Source organism: Scylla paramamosain, chromosome 14 (assembly GCF_035594125.1).
Source record: "Scylla paramamosain isolate STU-SP2022 chromosome 14, ASM3559412v1, whole genome shotgun sequence".
Classification (NCBI taxonomy): domain Eukaryota; kingdom Metazoa; phylum Arthropoda; class Malacostraca; order Decapoda; family Portunidae; genus Scylla; species Scylla paramamosain.
The window spans coordinates 9,869,923-9,877,422 of record NC_087164.1 but is presented as its reverse complement, the minus strand read 5'-3'; the positions used below and the strand labels follow the sequence as shown (position 1 = coordinate 9,877,422).

Below are 7,500 nucleotides of genomic sequence, written 5' to 3'. Positions count from 1 at the left end.
CGTGGATTCTGCATCATCAATAAGGAAGACACCCATGAAAACTTGACTGCTTGTTCCTTTGGCCTTCAGAGATAGTCCTGACGAAAACTCAAAATAGGTATCAGCTAATGAAGTGAATAATCTGAAGCTCACTCCTAAAGGACACAATGCTGGTTATGAAAAGAATATGAGAGATACTAAGAAAAATGTTGTCTGGAGATGAAGCGCGTGGGAAACTTAAGTGTGCTCATTAAAAATTTTAGTAATTGTCGTAACACACTAGTATGGCGGGTTGTTGTTGTTATTGTTACTACTACTACTACTACTACTACTACTACTACTACTACTACTACTACTACTACTACTACTACTACTACTATTTCTGCTACCACCACCACCACCACCACGACCACCACTACTACTACCACCACTACAAAAATGCACAAAACAGCATCAAGGCAAAATCTCAGAACTTATATAGATCCCCAAATGAACCAACACTGATGTGAAAACTTCAACTTCACTTTAAAAATATCATACTCTTAGATTTCAATGCATATATCCAAGCAAACACAATGTGAAATAAGTTTGTTGGGCTTCGTAGCGGCGCCTGCTAATTCATTCGTCACAGTACAGAAAGGAGTATAATGAATTGTAATGAATTAGGTTTAAAGGTGCGACACTCACACTGGGGTTTTTAAGCATATACTTAATGGAGACGCCCACGCCCACGCTCGCTAACCAGTTGAGGTGCACTCGTACACGCTAGCCTAGACCACACAGGGCAACAAGGGTCCCTCTAATTAAAACCCCGCTGCCGTGAGTGAGATTAACGTGTAATTAAAAGTTTTTATGTTGCATGAAAGTGTTAGGCAACTCGGGGACTTCTGACAACCCAGTCGCCAGAATCAGCACCGAGGAAAAAAAAGAAAAGGTTTACGAGTTTGTCTTCATTCATGCGAAAATTTACAGTATAATTTAGCGGCACTTCATTCTTGTGTTGAAAGCAGTGCCCGGCGTCCAGTGTTCCGTAACAGTGTCAGTAACAAGGAGCAGGCAGTGTTTGGTGCGCTAAACACTGCTCGAAAAAAGGAAAAAAATAAATAAATAAATAAAAATAAGTAAATAAACAAATAAACAAAAGAAGTGTGTATATATCATTGAAAAATATTGCTTCATAAATTTTGGTGGAGGTAAAGCAAACAAATGAATAAATATGATTGTATGTTGTCAGGATGACGTTATATTGGTTTACTTTATATCAGGAAATTTTTAGGTAAACATTTCAAATATTGACAAATATCAAAATTCTCACTAATTTTTCTCCTAAACAACGTGCCACTCTTACCCGTACTGTTCTCCTGTGCCATTACTTTCCCCTTGTCATTTTTGTCCCGTTATTTATTTATTTATTAATTTCGAACAGTGACGCTGAGCAACCCCCACGACCTGCACATCTGAGGGAGCTGCGGGAAGAACACGAAGTTTAAGATGCAAGTTCTAAAGATGTACAGGATATATAACCTCGAGTTGTCACACTAAAAACATATTATCGAAAAAAAAAAAATTCTTAGGCGAAAAAAACGGAGCATTAAAGTGCAAATCTGGTGTATGCATCTAAACTACCTCAAGTGAATTATTGCTCAATCCAAATAATTATAATCCAGTATTTGAAAATCAGTAATAATCAGTAATTCCTATTGAGTTTGCCAAGTCATTCTTGAGGATTACAGGCCAACAGGGCAACCTTCCCGAGGCAACTAGGCGAGACTCGGGGCGTGGTCTGGCCTCATGCAATCAGCCGCAGTGATGCCACCAAGCGACTCACGGTTCAGCTGGCGCAGTTCCCTCCTGATGAAGAGTCTCACTGCACCCACCCAAGTATTGCAGCAACTTATGAAAGGCTTGTGTAAAATGGTACACACTCTTAGGCACGTTTTGTCAAGGTTTGCGAAAATGTGAGTCTTGTTATTGTATGCATGTTGATCTTTTCTATATTCTCTCCATTATTTTTTTCTTTTTTTCCTTATTTCACTGTTGATGTTTTGTGGATAACCAGTCGATAATGATGATAACAATTTCACTTCAGGGGCAAAGCAGAAACACACACACAAACACACACACACACACACACCACACACACACACACACACACACACACACACACACACACACACACACACACACACACACACACACACACACACACACACACACACACTGGCAAAGCTCCAGATCCCACAGATGAGTCTTCCATTCATCTCGTTTTTTTTTTTTTTTTTTTTTCCGCCATTTACTGGGAATAAACGGTTTCCTCTGTATGCCTGAAACCTCCACCCAGCTTATTATTTACGGTTATGGTGAGGTTATCAGTTTGAGCATTTGTGGTGTTTGGAGTGAGAGAGAGAGAGAGAGAGAGAGAAAGTTGGCATTCAGAAAAATAGATAGATACAGATAGATAGACAGACAGACAGACGGACAAATAGACAGGCATGGCATTCAGACAAACAGGTATTGAGACATGAAGGCAGACGGACTAACAGACAGTTAAAGACAGCAAGAGGTAGTCAGACAGAAGGACAGTTACATATACATACATACATACATAAAAGCAGACTGACAGGTAGACTTTTAGATAGACAGACGGACAAGGATGAAATTTAGACAGTCAGACAGAAACAGGAGAGCTTTCATACAGGCAGGTAGACATGCGGACATAGAGACCTTTATATATAGACAACATAAGGAAAAGTAGACCGAGTGAGGACATCATCGACCCTTGACATGCAACGCTACATTTCCTGCATATATGTAAAAATATTCATTAGTGTTTGCTTCCCTTCCTTTTCTTTTTTCTCGACGCTTTCTTAAATTCTCTTTTCACTTTTTTTTTCATTGCTCCCTGCACTTTCCCACTCCCTCTTCCTCCTTCTCTCCCCCTCTCCCTTCCTCCCTCTCCCTGCCTCCCTCCCTCTCATCTCTTCACCTGTCACGCTAACAGGGGTGGCTGCCCTCGCTTACACACACACACACACACACACACACACACACACACACACACACACACACACACACACACACACACACACACACACACACACACACACACACACACACACCATGAAACTTAATTAACTAGATACTGACGTCAAGGTTCATCATTAGTTATTATAAATATCATTAATTAGTATAAATAACCCGAAAGGCATGTTTGTGTTAATTAGATTACTTCAGGTACCTAACAATTCATTACCTGTGAAATTCAAACCAATATACAAAAGAAAACTTACTTTTTGTTCTATATTTGATGTATCCAGGTGGGAAAATTATCGTACTGAATGGGTTAATTGAAACCATGGGATGTAAGTATGTTGTATGTTCTTAATTGTTCTATAGCTTCTCTCTAGATGCTTCTCCAACTTTAGATAACCCTTCAGGACTTTGTTTTTTTTCTTCTTTAGGGACTGGCACCTTAGTTCGCATTTTATATCTTCGTTTCCTTCAGCCAGTACTCCTCTTGCATAAAAAAAAAAACCGCATTATATTCTTAAATAGCATGGCTCATAGTACAGTGCGTCCCTTAATTAACATACATAACATTATCTTCGTTCTTTATTTATTTATTTATTTATTTATTTACGTATTTATTTATATATTTTATTTATTTGTTTATTTATTTATTTATTTTTTTATTTTTTTTTTCCACTGATATTTTCTTTCGCTTTCATTTTACTTCATTACTTCTCCATTTTTCTTTCGTCACCTAAGATTGTTCCCTCAAACACACTCCATAACAAAAAGATCATCCAAAGAAGTAAGGCTTGAGGCAGTAATTGTTATGGCTGTCCTTTCTTAACACACAGAGCCATTGAAATTAAAAAGAAAAAAAATCATTAGGCGCAAGAGAGAGAGAGAGAGAGAGAGGTTAGTTAGTGGCGAGAGGTGAAGGTGCGCGCCACGTATGTAGCCGAGTCTCAGGTGTAGAGGGACCGAAGAGGCAGCAAGTGTGAATTTAGTGAAGTTTACATAAATGTGAGACTCCTTTGTGATGTTAAGTAGGGGAGCAATCGTAAGGACTCGAGAAGGTTTGTAAACATGCACTGGTTGGTTGCGTGACGGGTAAACACCATGATGAGAGAGAGAGAGAGAGAGAGAGAGAGAGAGAGTAACATTAGCCACATCTTAAATATCACCTACGTTTACCGTCTGTAGTGAATGAAAAAAGGCAACTTTCATTTGAGTCATGGGTTTTGTTAGCACACCACTCTTCACCGCCCAGTAAATTATGCATTGGTGGTGAAGGGAACACGTGGCTGGGTGGCTGTCATTCGCTGGTGTGGGTGGAGGCTGGAATCCCCTTTACATCATATAAGTATATCCCATTAGATAGATATTTGTAAGCCCAATTCACCATGGAACTAAGACTGGTATTTATAGTGGCTTTGATCTAGATAGCCTTAATAAGCAGGGTGAAGTCACAAGCTTTTCGCCTTGTACATCTCCTGCGTTTAACTGTCATTTCTCTCTCATTCCGCCTATCTTATATCGTTGTTCCTATATTTAGTCCTCTTCTGAACTTGATGCCTGCATGCCTCGTCCCCCATCCCGCTGTCTCTCTGCATAAGATTTTATATTCAGTCTCACTGCCATGCTCTCCATCTCACTAATGTTAAGAACACACTTACACACTTAACCTAACCAGTATTGTTGTTGTTTTTTGCCGTAGTTGTTCTTTTCTTCTTCTTGTGACGTGTTGCCGCGAGACGATATAAACAAAAACTTAATATACCTGTATCATTTTTATCTCCTTTCTCCAGATGATAAGGTTTACTTTCGTCGTATTTGCCTTCTCTATATTTACTCGCGATGTTAAGTCTCTTGTGGCGCGGAGACAAATGTTTGCTTGACAGTGACTTCGCTCGTGTTTAGAGTTTCAGTTTTCCTCGCAAGGTATGAAAGTTTATGGTTATGTCGTTTGTTAGGCCACACCATATCTTTCACTATGACACACACACACACACACACACGAAGTTAGACGGTTACCTCATTATCACTACTAGCATTACCACTACACAGCCATTGTATTATCACCAGTACTGATGCAGGAAAACCATTGAATACAAGCGAAGCCAAGCCACATTAGACCGTATCGTAACTGTGTGAAGAGACGCAGACAAAAACCATGTGAATACCAATTGATCCACTACTGTAGCCTTGCGAAGTTGCCAAGTGCAGGACTAGAGATGGCCATGACCTTGCCAAGTGTTCACTGTGGAGGGTCATGGCCAGCGCAATTTGGCAACGATACAGCGAGCGATAAAGGGAAAATAATTGGTGCTGGGAACGTTACTGCGGTGGAAAAATGTTTATTGTGCGTGTATCTCTGCAGGCATGTAAGGAATGTTTTTGCAAGCCGTTGATAATAATTGATTGCAGTATTGGTAAGGTGCACTGTTGGAATGTAAAGAGCAGTGGTAGTAGTGTTGTAGTGTTGCGGCGTCAGGGAGAGACTGTGTAATGATTTAGCAGTAGTGGAGAAGCATATATTTATTTATTTATTTATTTATTTATTTATTTTTATTATTTTTTTTTTTTTTTAGGCTTAGAGTGTTGTCAGTACTGAAGTGTAGGAGGTGCATAGTGCGTTGTAACAATCCGCCGGCTGGAAAAGTACTTGTGTTGCGATAAACATGACATCATTATGGTCCATATTCTTAAACATTTCATAATTTTATACTAGCAGCTTTTAAGAGATTCTTCAAGTAGGAAGCCGTCTGTACTTAACATCTGTTAGGATTGCATTTTATAGTGCTGTTGTCATATTATACGTAGGCACATAAGTATGCTGTCTTTAGCCAATACGTCACGGTGTTCCTTTCTGTTTTGAAGCCAGTCTGCATGAAAGACACACGTTGCCTTAGCCTTTCTGTCTTACCTACAGGCGGAATATGGGAGTCTACCATAGCGGCACGATAATGAATAATTATATATATTTTTAACCCTATCCTCTCTGTCCCCATCTAACTCCTTACTGAGATAACTACTCCGAGGGAACAGTGATGTACTTCAAATACCTTAGCAGAGCGTGAATGGAGCCTGTGTGATCGGGGGCCGAGCCTGATCCCTTCACGGCACCAGAAGCACAGTGCAAAATCTTGACAGGCACCTGAAAGAAGAAAAAGTGGATTCTATAAAATGTATTGGGGAGACTGGCTAAGGGTAGAGAATGGAACAGAGAAAAACCCCGTTCATAATGCCCTTCCCAAGAAAATAGACAAAATAGACAGGTAGATCCAAGAGAAAAGGCACCCGTCAAGTGGGCTTGATCGGGGTGCTTCCTAATTGCCCAGGCTGGACAGAAAACCAAGAAAGGACAGGAGAGCCCCGGCTTAGTGAAGCTGTTAAGGGGACCAAGCCTAATGAAACCCAATTACTCTGTGTACAATTGAATAAGGGAGACAAGTATAGCAGACTTTCCCTGCCTCATTCTTTATTTTCCTGTGAGTTCATGCAAACAATTAATTTTACAGAGCTGTGAATGCTAACGAAAGGCAGACATAACAGTTTAAAGGCTAGTTTTGCTTGAGAATGGTCTAATTTGCTTAATTACAGTGTACCTCCACAATTCATATGGTAAAGGCCGCCCCTTGCAGACTAATATTGAGGGTACGCTGGCAATGACGGCACGCACTGACGGCGGGTACGAGGCTCAGAGAGAGGCCAGGCTCCTCTTCATGGCCCATCATCATAATGGACGCTCACCCTCAGCCAAACCCCGCGAGGCACATTTCTTAGATCTATTGCGGTTACACACAGACGCGGGCACTGGACCAAGCCATTCGATTTTCCATGTTACTGAGTGACACTGTGTTAGGAGACTTCATTGCGGTCATGCGAAGCCACTCAGACATTCACATCACAGAGACTCCAGACTGATTGATTGAACTGATTAAAAGAAACGTAACAAAGGGGTCACTTGCTGAAAAACTGTAGAGATGTGGGGGTAGAGGGTATTACAAGGATAACTTACTTTAAACATGGTTCCAGTTATGATGTGGACAGTGTAGGACGTGATGAAAACCTTGATGCAGCTCCGTGTGACGCAACAGTAAATACACAACACTGTCTTGAGGAAAGAGCAGGCAAAACACGGGTGGTATAATTATCAATGTATTAAAGACATGACGCAGCCACCAGAAAGCGACAGAATGCGTCAGCCGAGATACACAGATACACTAGTAAGCAGCTCTTATTGAAACCCCGCAAGTTACGGGTACAGGCGACAGTTTGTTGTCTGTGAGTTTTTCCGACGTTTCCCCGTCAGAGTTAGTGCCAGTATAAAATTTAGATTCCACTTATAACATCCAGTTTGGTCAGTTTCTGTTACCTCGCCGAGTAGAAAATACGATACCACGAAACTGAAAGTTGAAAGTAAGGAAGTCAACAAACAAATGACATTCCTGTGTGTTTAATTAATTTACAAACATTTCCTATGGGTCAAACTAATAAAACTATTCGAAA

General features: G+C 40.5%; 2 protein-coding genes across 3 annotated transcripts in view; one reads left to right on the top strand and one right to left on the bottom strand.

Moving 5' to 3' along the window:
- The window catches only part of LOC135106823 (neurochondrin homolog), an 89,051-nt gene that overhangs the window by 5,700 nt on the left and 75,851 nt on the right, over positions 1-7,500 (top strand). The gene's annotated exons all lie outside the window — the stretch shown is intronic.
- Positions 1-7,500, bottom strand: part of LOC135106825 (solute carrier family 35 member F3-like) — a 178,361-nt gene that overhangs the window by 138,647 nt on the left and 32,214 nt on the right. The window contains exon 2 of one of the 2 annotated variants that reach the window (XM_064016174.1): positions 6,054-6,145. The exons of the other annotated variant lie outside the window; for it this stretch is intronic. The gene's annotated coding sequence lies outside the window, so the exon portion shown is untranslated. The remainder of the gene's footprint in view (positions 1-6,053; positions 6,146-7,500) is intronic. 2 annotated transcript variants of the gene reach the window in all.